Source organism: Ochotona curzoniae, unplaced genomic scaffold (assembly GCF_017591425.1).
Source record: "Ochotona curzoniae isolate NIBS_2020 unplaced genomic scaffold, NIBS_Ocur_1.0 scaffold_4506, whole genome shotgun sequence".
Classification (NCBI taxonomy): domain Eukaryota; kingdom Metazoa; phylum Chordata; class Mammalia; order Lagomorpha; family Ochotonidae; genus Ochotona; species Ochotona curzoniae.
The window spans coordinates 55,359,613-55,374,861 of NW_024467119.1; the positions used below are offsets into that span (position 1 = coordinate 55,359,613).

General features: G+C 40.2%; 1 long non-coding RNA gene across 2 annotated transcripts in view; it reads left to right on the forward strand.

The window, feature by feature from the left end:
* The window catches only part of LOC121147400, a 56,647-nt gene extending 48,815 nt beyond the window's left edge, over positions 1-7,832 (forward strand). Inside the window, exons 9-10 of one of the 2 annotated variants that reach the window (XR_005882375.1) lie at positions 6,897-7,028; positions 7,307-7,832. This is a non-coding gene — a long non-coding RNA (uncharacterized LOC121147400). The remainder of the gene's footprint in view (positions 1-6,896; positions 7,029-7,306) is intronic. The other variant, XR_005882374.1, reaches the window with a different exon arrangement.
* Positions 7,833-15,249: the final 7,417 nt, after the last annotated feature.

Consider the following 15,249-nt stretch of genomic DNA (forward strand, 5'->3'; position numbering starts at 1 on the left):
TTTCCGGTGCAGTAATATGAAGCTTCAAGTTTTTCTTTAATGCTGTTTTAAATGTCTAAGATTCTTAAGATGTAAAGGAAAGCATCAGCAAACCACTGTGTGCTGGCTGAAGAAAGAACCCTCCGATCAGCACAACACCACTTCAGTAGATTATTAAGCAGAGCTGCTTCTCTCTTGCCCTAACAGAGGGAAGAGCAGGAGCTGCCATTCATCCCTGTACACTTCTTAGAAGCACCAGTGTTTCCTTGTGGCTTTACAAGGAGAGCTTCAAAAACCTCATGTGAAAATGTAATTAAGAGCCTGGCACAGTAGCCTAGTGGCTAGAGTCCTCACCTAACATGTGCCAAAATCCCATATGGGCACTGGTTCATGTGCCTTGGGAACAATCAAAGCCCTGGGACCCTGCATGTAGGAAACCTGGAAGCTTTTTTTAAAAATGTATGCCTTAAAAGGCAAGTTTAGGGCCTGGCACAATTCATTTATTTAAGAATAAATAAATCTTTAAAAATATTAAAATATTAAAAACTATTTTTAAAAAATTTTAAAGTTATTTATTCTTATTGTAAAGTCAGATATACAGAGAGGAGGAGAGACAGAAAAGAAGAGCTTCTGTCCAATGATTCACTCCCCAAGTGACCTCAATGGCCAGAGCTGCACTGATCCGAAGTCAGCCGGGAACTTCTACCAGGTCTGCCATGCTGATGTATGGTCCCAAGGCTTTGGGCCGTCCTCGACCGCTTTCCTAGGCCACAAGTAGGGGGCTGGATGGGAAACAGGACTGCTGGGATTAGAACCAGCACCCATATGGAATTATGGCACATTCAAGGCAAGGACTTTAGCTGTTAGACTACTTGCACTGAACTCAAATAAATCTTTTTTTTTAAGATAAGTTTATTTTGGTGCAAAAAAATGGAATCAATGCATTGCTTTTTGATAATGTATATTTTCCTTGTTTTTGAAAATGTCTTATAGTTTATTTACTATACATTGTTTTATTTAAGATTTATTTTTGTTGTAAAGGCAGACAGATTTACAGAAAGAAAAAGAGACAATGAGAAAGTTTTCCAGCCTCTGGTTCACTCTGCAAATGGCCACAATATCTGGAACTGAGCTGATCCAAAGCCAGGAGCCAGGAGCTTCTTTCAGGTCTCCCACGCAGGTGCAGGGTCCCAAGCCTTTGGTCTATCCTCCACTGCTTTCCCAGGGAGCTGGATGGGAAATGGAGCAGTCATGACTTGAAATTGTACCCCATGGGATCTCAGCACATGCAAGCCAAGGTTTTAACCATAGAGCCATTATCTAGGCCCTATTTGCTACATATTCTTATTTGTCATCCCATTAGTGATCTTCCATCTACTGGTACACTTCCCAAATGGATGCAGTGACTGAAGCTGGGCCAAGGCAAAGCCAGGAACCAACAACTTCATCCAGGTCTTGCATGTAGTCATAGAGGCCCAAGCACTTGGGCCATCCTCCATTGATTTTCCAGGCACATTAATGGAAAGCTGGATCAGAAGTGGAACAGCCAGGACTCAAACAGATGCCCACATAGAATGAGTATGCTGATATCATAGGCAGCAATATTACCCACTATGCCATAGCTTCCCACATGAATATTTTTATAAGAGTTCCATTCTCTCTCAGTTGACAACCTCCTCTAAAGAAGGTTCAGGGCTGGATGTTTGGCTCAATAGGTAGGCTGCTAATTGAGACATCCATATCTAGATTGGATTATCTGGGTTCAAGCCCTAGCTCTGCTTTTCATTATAGCTTCCTGCTAATATATACCCTAAAAAAGTAGCATGCTGGCTCAAGTACTTGAATTCCTACCACACATATGGGAGACAAGAATAATATTCTAGGCTCCTGGATTTTGCCTGGTTCAGCCCCAGCTATTGTTGCAAGCATTTTAGAAATTAAATAATGATGAAATAATAAGGGAAAATTAAATCTATCCTTTCTCTCTCTCTCTCTCTCTCTCTCTCTCTCTCCCCTTCTTCCTCTCTCTTTATTAGCAACCCACTGCATTTCAAATAAATAGAAATAAAGATGGAATTCTGAATGGAGCAATTTTATTACAATGTTTAGGACACAGTATGCAAAAGTTATGTGATGATAAGAGCTAGAAAAATATCATAGAAGTTTACTGTTGGGAGAAATTAGAGCAGCACCATTCAGTATGGTTACCATTTGCCACATATGTCTATTTAAATAATAAGAATTAAATTAAATCTAAAATTCAATACCTAACTCATACAAGTGCTTGGTAGGCCCATGTGGCTCTTGACTAGCATGTTGGAGGCACAGACAGAATATTTCAACCACTACACAAATTTCTGTGGAATGGTACTGCTCCCAAAGCTCCCCCAATCTGGAAATTCCATGATATTTTTCTGAGCAATCAGTCAGTCACAGAATCTTATTTGTGAGAGATGTCTGAAAACTTGGGAGTCAGTTAACACACTCTTCTATAGTGGGATGATTCAAATCTTTCTGCTCCCATAGAATTAATCACTTTGTAAAGTGGCCCATTCCCATGTTTGGAGAAATTTACACTAGTGAGTTATTCCTTCAATTGGGTCAAAATCTAGACTCATATGATTTCTGCTCTTGTCATATGTGTACAAAGGACAAGCATGACAAGTATACCGTCTGGAACATCCTCAGAGTGTCCAGGCTGGCTGCTGTGTCTCCACTTCCACTCCTCCTTCTCACTGACCTGTGCATAGGTTAGGAGGCTGAGGTGATTCCATGATACCACAAAGGTCAAACACAGACATTCCTGTTGATGTGTTCCATTCAAGACTTCTTGTGCCAGAGTTTAACAACTGATTCATTAGTTTAAAGAAAATGTGCAGGTGCCAGCATCCCTTATGGGCACTGGTTCAAGTTCTGAATGCTTCATTTCTTATCTGGTTTCCTGCTAATGTGTCTGGAAAGGAACAGAAGGTGTGCCCCATTTGCTTGGGCTTGAACTCATCTGGCAGACCCCAATTCAGCTTCAGGTGCCTGGCTTCAGACCAGCACAATTGTGGCCACTGCAGCCATTTGGGGGATGAACCAGTGGGTACAAGATCTCTCTCTCTCTCTCTCTCTCTCTCTCTCTCTCTCTCTGCCTGTAACTCTGCCTTTCAGATAAATAAAACAAGATCTTTTAAAAAATATGTGTACATCAGTTTATGGAGGTGAAGTTCTTGGGCTTTACTTTCTGTTTTGTCGTTGTTCTCTCATTACTTTATTCTGTTTTTGTGCTGCATGCTTCCTACAAGAGTCTAGGCTGTTTCTTCCTGGAGCATTAGCAAAGAAAGATTACTCAGCTTCTGCATAAATGGTTCAGAACATGAAAGAGTTGCCCTCATTCCTACCCCCAAATAACCCCAAATGCCAATGATAGAAATCACCAAATGGCTTGCTCTAGTTGACAGTTCAAAAGCAGTTGAGTAAAAGAGGGAACTAGAAGTATTGAAGATCAACAATGTTCTTCCAGATGATGTCTAGAAGAGAGGAAGCTCTTAACGGATTCAGGAAGAAAGTGCGTCTACCTCTCCACATGGGCCAGTGGAGGTGTCCCAGGTGAGACATTGTGTTAAGTGCTAGTTATGGCTCCAGGACTGTTCAACAAATGTTCCTTGAAGTGGGAAGTCTTTGTTGGGACAACAAGGGTGACTGAAACATATACTTAATCTTGGGAATATATGATAATATGATGTTGTCCCAGCCATCAAGGTCTTCACTGTTCAGAGTTGATAAGGATGTGGAAATAACTACAAGCCATTGTGTTGACTATGATAGCAAAAGCATGTGTAGACTGCAGTAATACCAACTGACTATGCAAAGAGATGAGGAAGAGGCAATGAAGGATGAGTAGGAAATTATTAGAGGTTCTGAACAAAAAGAGCAGTGAATGCAAATGCAAAGAGGCTTAAAATGAATGAAACAGGAGAATGTGAGTAGTTTGACGTGGCTGAAATAAGAACAATAACAAAATAACAATGACAAATCTAAAATGGCTGGGCAAGATCCATCTGTAAATGGCATTGTAGGGTGAACCAATGAGTATAGATCTGCCTAGTAACCACTAAGAGGACCAGGAAGATGAGAATGATTTCATTTGATTTTGCATCTTTTGTGAAGGAAAACTTCTATAATTAAATGATTATTTACTTTTTATGGGTTGATTATTTATAATAAGAACTTCTATTGCCTACTTATCTCATTGTGAAGTAGAATTAACCATTTATATTCTGTTTCTTGCGCGTAATTGGTCACTGAATAGAGTCAGGCATACATCAAAGAAATAAACAGATTTGTTTGAAATCAAAATCCCAGGTTTGATAAGCTGATAACTACAGATTTCTCTTCTATGAAAATATAGATACAATGGTAGGTATTTGATGTAGCGTTAAAATGTTGCTTAGGAGGCTTGCATCTCCTATCAGATCTACTCCACTTCTGATCTAGCTTCCTGCTAATCTGAACTTTGGGAGAAAATGGATAAATATCTCATGTACTTGGATCCCTACCATCAACTTTGATGGAGTTCTAGTCTTCTGAATTGGCCTGGTCCAACCTGGCCATTACTGGGAGTGAAAGAGCATATTAAAGATCTCATTCTGCCTGATTCTCTGACTTTAAAATAAAATGAGAATAAATAAATAATTTAAAAATATACATATATAAAATATTGTATATAATTAGTGAAACTCTTTAACACATTCCTAAGCTCAGAGATTGTATAGACATTCAAATGACAGTTTTGTTTTGACACTTTTGGGGTTTTTTTAACAAGGAAATTATGTACAGTGTCTGTGGGATTCACCTAAAGCCCCACATCGAGGTCAAAATAATGAATGCAAAAACTGTATTTTGAGACTGACACTGTGGCTCAAAAGGCTAATTCTCCACCTTCAACTGCCAGGATCTTGTATGGGTGCTAGTTTGTGTCCTAGCTGCTTTGCTTCCCATCCAGCTACCTGCTTACTGCCTGGGAAAGCAGTGGAGTGTGTACCAAAGGCTTGGGACCCTGCACCTGTGTGGGAGACTCAAAAGAAGTTCCTGGCTCCTGACTTCAGATTGGCTCAGGTCCAGCTCTTGTGGCCGTTTGGGAAGTGAATCAAGAGATGGGCAATCTTTCCCTCTATGTCTCTTCTCTCTGTAAATCTACCTTTCCAATAAAAATAAATAAATCTTAAAAAAAAATGTTTTTGAAGTATGAGATCATTTCCCAAATGTAATGTGAAACACTGAGTTATCTTCAAGTCTTCCTGATTGAAAGAAATCTATGACAAAGTGGAGTGGGCCGTATTTAATCTAGGTCAATAAACTTTTTTAGGATACCAAAATAAGAAGTAAAAGGGAATAATCATATAATATAAGTAAAAGCAGTGATTCCAGCAAATGTCAGATTTTTTCATTGGCTTCTACTGCTGCCACTGTAAATGCTGAAATAAATGTATACTTTAAAACATCTCGTTTTATGGCTTGCCAACTTTATCGATTTCTCGACCTAAAGGACTCTAAAGTCGATCCTTTCACACATGGAATGGAAATAAAATCTTTTAGAAACATATTCACTATGCTTTCTTATTTAACACTGGGGAGGTGGAGAGAGTAAGCTGGAACTTTTTGAGAAGGAAAGGAAAAAAATTTGTTGTTAGTATCTGAAAAAACAAATTAAAACAGGAATTTGTTGTTTAGTTTCAGTAGAAACTAAAACAATTTTTCTAAACACTGTGCTATGTTGTTTACATCAGAAGAAACTGGACTGTAACTTGATCCTGAAGTTTGGAATGAGAAAAGGAGAGTTAATTACGAAGTGGGAGGACTGTGGAAAGAAGTTGTGAATGGGTGTGAGTGGAGCAAACAAGGAGCCACCAAGTCCTGACGTCCTCCCCTGGGCCAGGTCCCAGAGAGGTCCCATGTGCTAGACAAGCTAAGCACCCCTGCCCTGTATGGGATCACAGGTGAAGACAGGCTTGCAGTGTCGTCCTGAGCTACTGAGCAGCAAGGTAGATACTGAGCCAGCCCTCTTGGGCTGCCCCTGGTACAGTCAGCACAGTGCTCACAAGTTTCTGCTGGCACCCTGAGGGCTGCTAAAGGAAACTGGTGGCATTGGCTGTCCATTTTGGCAGAAACACTCAAACTGAGAGCAAAGTGTTCCTGAAGCCAAGTTGCAGCCAACTTTCAGGAGGCTAAGTGGCCAGGGAGAAGCCATGTGATCAGACCACCCTGAGACAGCACAGACCAGAGAGACCACTGGCCTACACCTGGGGAGCAGGCAGCAGTGACACAGCCCTGGAGGAAGCCAGATAGCCAGATCTCGGAAGACACCAGCCAGTTCACGACCAGGGATGCCCTGACTGCCCCTCATGGGCTCACCAGATAGATCCCTTCTCTCCCATAACCCCACAAGGGCAGGATTCTGGAGGTCAGAGCATTTATTTAAGGACTGAATCCCACAAAAACCCTTTAAATGGGCCCTGATACAAGGTATAATATTATATTTAAATAGATTGAAACTCAAACCAAGAAAGATACTCTTTAAAAAGTCAACTTTTCACTGCTATATTTAAGTACTCCTCCTCCCCCTGCCTTCATATAGGTTGATGACTCACTAGGAGGACAAAATCTGCAGCAGGAAATAAAGAAGCTATGTTTTTGTTGCAATATATTAAGTATGCTATATGTGAATTTGGAACCCTGCTATAGTGGTTTTTTCTACTTTACATCCTACCACAAATTCAGGATTGTATCATTTATCCCTTTCTGTGAAAAAGAGGGAAAAATCATTTTTAAAGGCTTTGTTTGTATGAGAGGCAAACAGCTACACCGCCTGGAGCTAGAAACTTGGTCTAAGTCACTGACCATGAGCTCTCTGCATCTGCACTGACAAGAAGCTGGAGTAAGATGCCAGATCCGGGCATCTCACCCAAGTTCGCCACTATGACATGTACAAATCTTAACTGCTGAGCTGAACACCTGCCCCAAAATTCAACTCTTATTTGGCAAGGTTTATCATTTTAAGCAAAGTAGGCAAATGTCACTTTAATATTTACTAAATTCTTTTTATTATATGAGTCATATATCTTGTGTATGTGAATGTGTGGGTGACACACATATATGTGTGTATGTATGTGTGACATTCATATAAATATATCTTAATATTTTTTATTTTATTTTTTGTTACATTTCCTGTGTGCTGAACTGGGCATATATTCTTCTGAATGATGCAATGGGTTAACAAGATAATGTATCAGGAAGGAAATCTTTTAAGGTAGAAGGACCCTGACACTACCTTTTGTTTCAGTTTGATTAAACAGATGGAATTCCACGCAGTGGAAAGTTGTGAAGGCGGACACCAATAGCACATGCATCACCACCAGCGAACAAAGCGGTGGGAAGTAACTGAAGAGGAAGGTGGCAGGATGGTTTTTGGCTTCTAACCTTGAAACAACAATCTCTGCTGTGTGCAGCCTTGATATTCAAAATCCAGGTTCTTACCCCAGGAATAATTGTTTTCACTAGTGAAATGCTGAAGTTCCGAACCATCAGAGAAAGGAGAGGGTGGTTGCCTGGAAAACAGCTCATACACTCCCTGAACATTTCTCTCAAGCAGTAATTATTTTGTGAATGTGAAGAGTGCACTGGGAACCCACTATAATGTCAGGGCTTTTTTTTTTTTTCTGAATAAAAGTGACTGAAGTGTTTGATAAAGATTCTTCTTCTTTTTGTACAGCAACATAATGGAGATGTCAAAAGTCAGCCAAAGATTTAAGTAGAATATTTTGGAAAGTTTGGCATGACCTAATTTTAGTTAAGTGGAAATATTTCTAATTAAAGATAATATGTTTGAAATGGCAGAATGCTTCCAAGATGCTTTCTTTCCAACTAAATCTTACAATGTTGAGACAAGAATTAATGAAAAACAGAAATATGAAGATCCAAATTTAACTTTTGTCTTCACTTATGAAAAGGATGTAAATCTTGCCAACTTAATCAGAATCTATTTTTTTCCTTCTCAGTTGTATTTTCATATTACACAGAATTAGAGAAATCGCCAGTGTTACAGCAAATGTTCTAACATCACATCGAATTTAAATACATTATTTTAAATGCAAAAAAAGTCCCACTTAGTGAACAGGAAACAGGCTTAGCTTGTGAAGTGTGCTCCATCTGTACATCAAACATCAAAGAAGACCACGTTTTAGAAGAGCATACGCCATCAAGTACAATGAGAGATTTTGATTTTTTTTTTTTTTGGCCATCAAACACTTGTACCATTATTGTATGCTTGATTCCCCTTTGTTTCGTCTATATTTGGAGGCCAAGTAGTTGCAGCAATTGGAAATGCTTGGTGAGCACAACCACCCATCTCAACAGAAGTAGCTGCAACAGCAACCACTCACAGGGAAACCACTTCAAAAACTTAGGTCAGTTCGCCAGGGGACAGTCTGACGGCAAAGCACCAGGTAGAATGCAGATCATTTCCAAATAGGGCAATGCTTAGGAAAAAATGCTGTCAAGGAAAGGAAGCCACCAAAGCTATAGGGTCTGGGGAAAATGCAGGGATTTCCAATACTGGCCACCCAGGTTCCAATCTCAGCTGGGAAAGTTCAGTTTGGTTGCCTGCACCTCTGACTTCTGAATAAGTGAGAATAAAGTTATACTTAGCTATATAAAAATTGTCACAAGTAATACATAGAAAGAGGTGAGTTTTAAGGCTGCAGAAGACCTTGTTGAATCCCTTTCTAGTTTTCTTACTTCATGTAAGAAATACACACTTGCCAATCAAATGCTTTGACCAAGTCATCCACGTGTCTCCAAGTGCACACACGTCATGCATGGGCCTCTCATGCTGGATGAGCATGCACCTGTATGGCTGTTAAACCTCCACCTCCAGCAGCTTCTAGAAGCTTCACACCTCTAGACTTCCTTGCCATACCTCTCATCATAATGAATCTTCTGAGCTCCAATCAGTTTATGCTTGTGTTCTACTCATCATCCAGAGAAAATAAAATATTTCTGAATCATTCCAATATTTATATTCAGAAATAATTCCAGAGTCCTCCTGTTCCATAAGCTTTCATTTTGATCATCTTCTTCCCACACTTAATAATTATAATACTATCAGTAAACATGTTGATAATCATGAATACTTGCTAAACACCAAGCATGGTGGTGAGTCCTTTATGTATGCTATCCTAACAATAATTCAAAGAAATGTGTGTTTTGTTAATAACAAGAACCAACCCTCCAAAGACAATGTTCCTGAAAGAACTAGTACTGTCTTAGTAGCAGGATTCCTGAATGTTCTTGTGTTGCAGGCCTCAGGCTCCTCCTCTGCAGGAGTTGGGAACCTGCTTCCCAAGTAGTGGACTCAAACTGAGTTCCTGGCTTCCAGCTTCAGCCCTGTCAGCCCTGTCATTGCATCTGGTTAGTGAAGTGAACTAGGGGACTGGGTGCTTTCTCTCTCTTTCACTCTCTACTTCTTTCTCCCCATGCCCCTCCATCTCTTTGCCTCTGAAATGAATAAATGGAATTTTTGTTTAATAAAAATTAATATGTAATTCTCACTTCCGTAGAGAATGTTTATTCATAAACAGCAACAGTATATTTATCAAATATTGAGTGCTAAGGAACATCAAGTACTTAAAAACATTTGAAAGAATGATTCACTATCATTACTAAGAAATTGTACAATGGGAGTGATTCAATCTAGACAGTTAAATAATACTTTGAAATAACTGCACAAATCATAGACTTTTTTAAAAAATGAGACAGAAAAAATAAAATCTCTTTGTGGTTTTTTTTTCTTACAACTGAATATTATTTTACTAGAAAAGGGTTTGACAAACAATTGATTTATCTTGGACAAATGCCACTTTTTATTTTACATTTTTTAAAGAATCATTGCTCATTTGAACAATCTTGTGTCTCCTTTTCCTTCTTTTCTTTCTCATTACTTTATGTCCTCCACTCTTTTTTCTTTTGTGGGAGTATTTAAAAATTTCATTTATTTGAAGAAGTTTCATAATGTACTACAAAATATCTATCAGATTTTATATTTTATTTCCTTTGTCCCTTCTGCTTGCCTACAAATAGTTTCTATTCTTTTTTCTCTAAGGGAGATAACATATTAGGAAACAGGGATGTAGTGGTGAGATATCATGAACTCATTTATCAGGAAAATTTATAAACTTCTGCAGTTCCTTGGGAATTCTCCAAAGAAACAGAATCAATAGGACACAGAAGACAGTTGGGTAGATTGAAAGAGGGGGAGAGAGAGAGAATTAATTAATTAAAAGACCTGTCTCATGTGTGATTGTGGACAATGGCAAGTCAAATTCTGCAGCATAAGCCATCGAAGACAGAGACCCAGGAAGATTCAAAGCTATAGTTGAAGTCTGAAGACAACCTACTGGCTGAGTTGCATATTCTTCAAGGAAAATCAGTCTGCTTCGATCAAAGTTTTTAAGTTGATTGAATGAAGCACACCCACACTGAGGATAATCTGCTTTGCTAAACTGCTGATTGCAGATCCGTTCTCTTCTTACAATATAGAAACACCTAGAATACTGTTTTAATGATGATGATATGGGTGTCTTAACCAAGTTGACACATAAAATTAATCAGCATAAATGACCTGTTGCTCCCTGGAAAGAATGATTACCACATATCCTGTTCTCAACAGTGTCAAAATAAATAGTCTGGTCCCATGATTCTTTTCTTCTTCCCCCCCCCCCCCCCGCCTCTTTTTTGAAACTAAAACCAAGTTCTGAGCATTGGCAGGAATTTGGAAAGAAAGTGTTGTCTCTTTAATGGTCTCTATTATGAAATAGCTGGTTTGCGTTTCCTGCAGTGTTGACCACCAAGTGCAACCAGCCTGTGTAGTTTTGTATGCCAAAACCTGTTTCCCACCATTTTCCAATAGTGTCAAACCTCCTTGCAACCTCCCTACCCGTGTCTGGAATTAATCAGTCACCCAGCACTTTCAGCGGCTCTCTAGTTTTACACTGGGTCCTAATGAAAATGCCCAGTCCCAAGAAATACTCTGTGAACCCTCATGGTTGTCCTGAATCACCATCACTCAGCGGCTGATATGGCTCCTCCCTGGATCACCTGGAAAGGTAAGGCCTACTCCCTGATTGGGCTTTCTTGTACCTGCTTTAACATTTGCAAAGCATCCATTCAGTTAGGCACTTAAGATGGAGACCTGCCCATCCGTCCTATGCTCACCTCTACCCACCCATTCTGGCTCGTCTCCTTTCCACTTTCTCCAATGGAAAGGAGTGGTCATGCACTTTTTTTATATTCTCCATGTCACTTTTCTTAGATGACCCTCGGTTACACAGAATTGGAATAATTGAGATTTGGGGTTTATTATGTATTACATGTGCTGGGTTCACACATGTCCCCTTTTGTTTTCAGTTGTCCATTTATTAGATCATAATGAACACCATGAAGCCTCCACCAGGCCCAGGTATTAAAGCATTGCCAATGACTTGTACTTAGCCTGTGCTTCCCCTTTATCCTCTCTCCCTTCTTTCCCCTAAAAATAATTATAATTCTGAATTTGCATCTCTCTCTCTCTCTCTCTCACACACACACACACACACACACACACACACACTTGCACATAGCTTTATCACACATTTAGGCTAAGGTGTACAGCTTCATATTGGTGATATTGTTGCAGGATTTTTGACTCTGAGTATGGCAGCAACTTCAAATTCTTGTCTCACAGGAAAGAAGAATTTTCATGCGGACACAGTTTAGTTTTAACGCAAGATTTATTAGAAAAGCTGAGAAGAGAAGACTCCCGTCCTAGTGACGGGAGGGGGTTTTGAGATAGAAAGGACCCTCATCCCCTGCCATAGTGGTAGGAGGAAAAGGACCCCAGTGCTCTGCCATAGTGGCAGGAAGACAAGAACCCTAGTGCTCTGCCATAGTGGCAGGAGGAGAAGAATAACCCTCTGTCATAGTGGCAGGAAGAAGAACCGAAAACCCTCTGCCATGGTGGCAGGAAGAGAAGAAGAACCCTAGTGCTCTGCCATAGTGGCAGGAGGAAAATGAGAACCCGTATCAATGGTGGGGAATGCACCTTTTAAAGGATTCCCTCAAAGATGTTTCTCCATAAACAAAGAAAATTCCTGATTTCCATGGTACCTGGCCTTGGGACAAAAGGTCACAGAGATACCAGACATAGGACATTCCAGGCCTTAGGCGATGTGTATTACTTCTTCCTGCTGTCCTTTCAATGATAAAGAGATCAGCCTGAGGCCCTCCCACAATGACCAGAGGGGATGGCCGATACTTCAGGTGGGGAATTGATATGCTAATAGCACCCCTGTCCCTTGGAAGAAACGTGCTCTGGTGAATCCAAGACATGATGGGGAAATTCTCTTTTACTTGGGGACCCAGAATACCCTAACTGCCTACTACCCACTCTAACTCCTCTCTCAATATCATGTTGGTAACTTGAAATCAGCCATAATGGGAAGATTGCACCGTGAAATTAGAAAATAAGTCACCACAGAGCCATTCCCCAGACTCACAGCACACCAATGTATGAATGTTCCTTGACAAAAGATGCTTTACCTCTGGGATTGATTTGCTATATCTTCACTTCTTAGAGAGATACTCGAAACATAGTGGACACTAAGTCATTTAGTATATAAATATCCTTCTCTATTCCTAAGTCAGCAAGCCTCAAGACCAAATAAAAGATAACCTCTCTACCTCCCGAAGAAATTCTATCATCTGAAATTAAATACATTCCATGTGTTTTATTGCAGCCTGGGTTTAGCAACTATTGTCTCCCACCTAACTCCCACATTAGGTGTTATAAGTAGAATATTAGAGTTTCTACTCTCATTCATTTTCATAGAAACCATTCTAAACTTATTAGCCAGTAGGCACCTCCAGAAAAGGGAGAGAGGAGAAATATACAAGGGAATACAAAAAGAAATTTATTTCATACATTTTTATTTCATAAAGTATCTGTTATTTTTCCAAAGGTGGCACATGAAAATAATTGAAGATTTCACAGTGAAAGAAGGCAGAGAAGAAAGAATATTTCTTGTTGTCATTCAAGTAATCCCACAAAGGTAAGGGGTCTATTACTGTAAGCAGGACAAGTCATGAATCTCTCCATAGTCAAGCCTATGGTATACTTACAAAAAGTGTAAAAGAAATTATCTTTGAAATTTTAGTAGGTTTTATAAAAACTCATAACACAGATGTTATGGGTCTTACCATACAGCTGCTTCCCTCTTCCCTCTCTTCTCTCTCCCAACCTGTCCCCATCTCTCCTCTCTTCCTGCATTTTTTATTCTACCTTTTTTTTTTCTTTTCGTCTGTACTTCTCGCTTTGGCCTTGTCTTTCCCCAGACAGTCCACTAAAATAAGACAGATCGCTGAATGTGTGAAAAATGAAAAACTATTGAAATAGGCTGTCATTCTCTCTCAAAGCATTGTACAACCCGGAGAGCTAAAATACTGAATGATTCTTTGCATTTATTTTTAGCAAATCTTGTACTGTCATTTTTTATGGGAAATGGTTAATCCTTTAAATGACTGCACAACCTAGGTTACTAAAACTAACAATGCCATTTATTGCCACCTAGCATCTGCCAGACACTGTGCTGGGTACTTTCCACTTGTATTTTCCAATTATTATAGTCATTTCATAGAAAATTAAATTTAAAAAATCAGGGGGCATTAAATCTCTTGAAAAAAATTCAGTCATTGGTTTTATCTCGGGAGTTTAAACCTGCCAGCAGGCCCTGTGGTCACCCAGGGTGAGGCGTGATAGTCTTCAGCCAAAGAACCATCAGAGACCTGCTGGTGAGAAATGTTTGCTTTATTATGCACAAGTTACAAGGTTTTAAAAGTTAAGGAAGGGGAGGACAGGAGGGTGGCTTTCAGCAGTCCCCGCCCACCAAAGATGCTGTAATTGGCTATTAGGCATGTCTATTCCCCTTGACCTTCTAGTTATGTCAGAGGTCATGTTCCAAGTGTTTGGCTGGAAGCTGTGCTTAAGGGCATGGGCAGGTAAGTGGTGAGCCATACCCACCAGGTAGCAGGCAGGAGCCCAGAGACTGGCCACAGTTATAAAGTGGATCAGAGGATCAAGCCCACTTGAAGCAGACTTGCTTTCCTTATTGACCTTCCAGCTAGGGCTGGTGCGGGATGAGCCATCAGGAATTGCTCAGAGAGCACTGGCAGTGTCTAAGATCTTAGGCACAACTGAGAACACCTCACACACCCTGAGTGGCTCACATGAGCCCCCATCAGGGGAAGTCGGCAAGTGGGAGGCTGAGCTTCCTTGCCCGTTTATTGGAAGGAATTGCAGGTTGTTAGATATGGCTTGAATTTGGGGCCAGGATTGATTTAGTCTGAAACTAAAAAAAAAAAAAAAAAAGTACTTTCTTTTATCAGATTAAAAGGAAAGTTGATTAGTGCTTTTGCCTTTTAAATTAAGGAAAGCGAATAATCAAATTATGCTGCTGAGGCAAAAGATCACCCAAGCACTCTGAAAAGCATGTATTCCTCAGAAACTAGTTTTTTTTCATTTGACCTGTTTTATATGTTTGTTTGGTTGTTTGTTTTGAATTTTTTCAAGTTCTCTGAACCCCCTTGGAAAAGTAAGTAATGTGTGTATAGGTTTATGAAATTTACAGTCTCATTGGTTGCTTGTTCTTTCAGCCCTTGCTAATGTGTGCGTTTGCAAAGTGGATCCAATGGCCGGGAGAGCACGCGCTCTCTGCCTTTCAACAATAACTAGTGAATGGTTAGAGCCCTAGTAACTTCCTGAGTGGTGAGAGTGTCACTCATTGTAACCTGTATTCTTACAAGGGTCTCTTAAGAGCTTCTGCAGCCCTTAGAATCTTTGGAGTAGTATGATGGTTTTTGTTGTTTTCCATTTGCTTGTTTGTCATTGAGATGACTAGGGGCTGGAACCCTCAGGATGGAGCAGGTTGCCAGGGGAAACAACCATATGGTTAGAGACTTGGAATCCCTCTCCCTGTGCCTACACACACTCAAGTCATACCTCCCAGGGAAAGGAAAATGGATGGATATTGGATTCAATCACCCAAGCCTTAAGTGTATCCACCGTGCCTGCATGATGGAGCCTCCACAAGATGCCAGGCAAGCAACAGGTCTAGAAGAGCTTCTGGATGCTGAGCAATAAAGGTTCTAGGGGCCAAGCACAGTGACTTACATCCAAAGGGGGTCAGTCAATGCTGC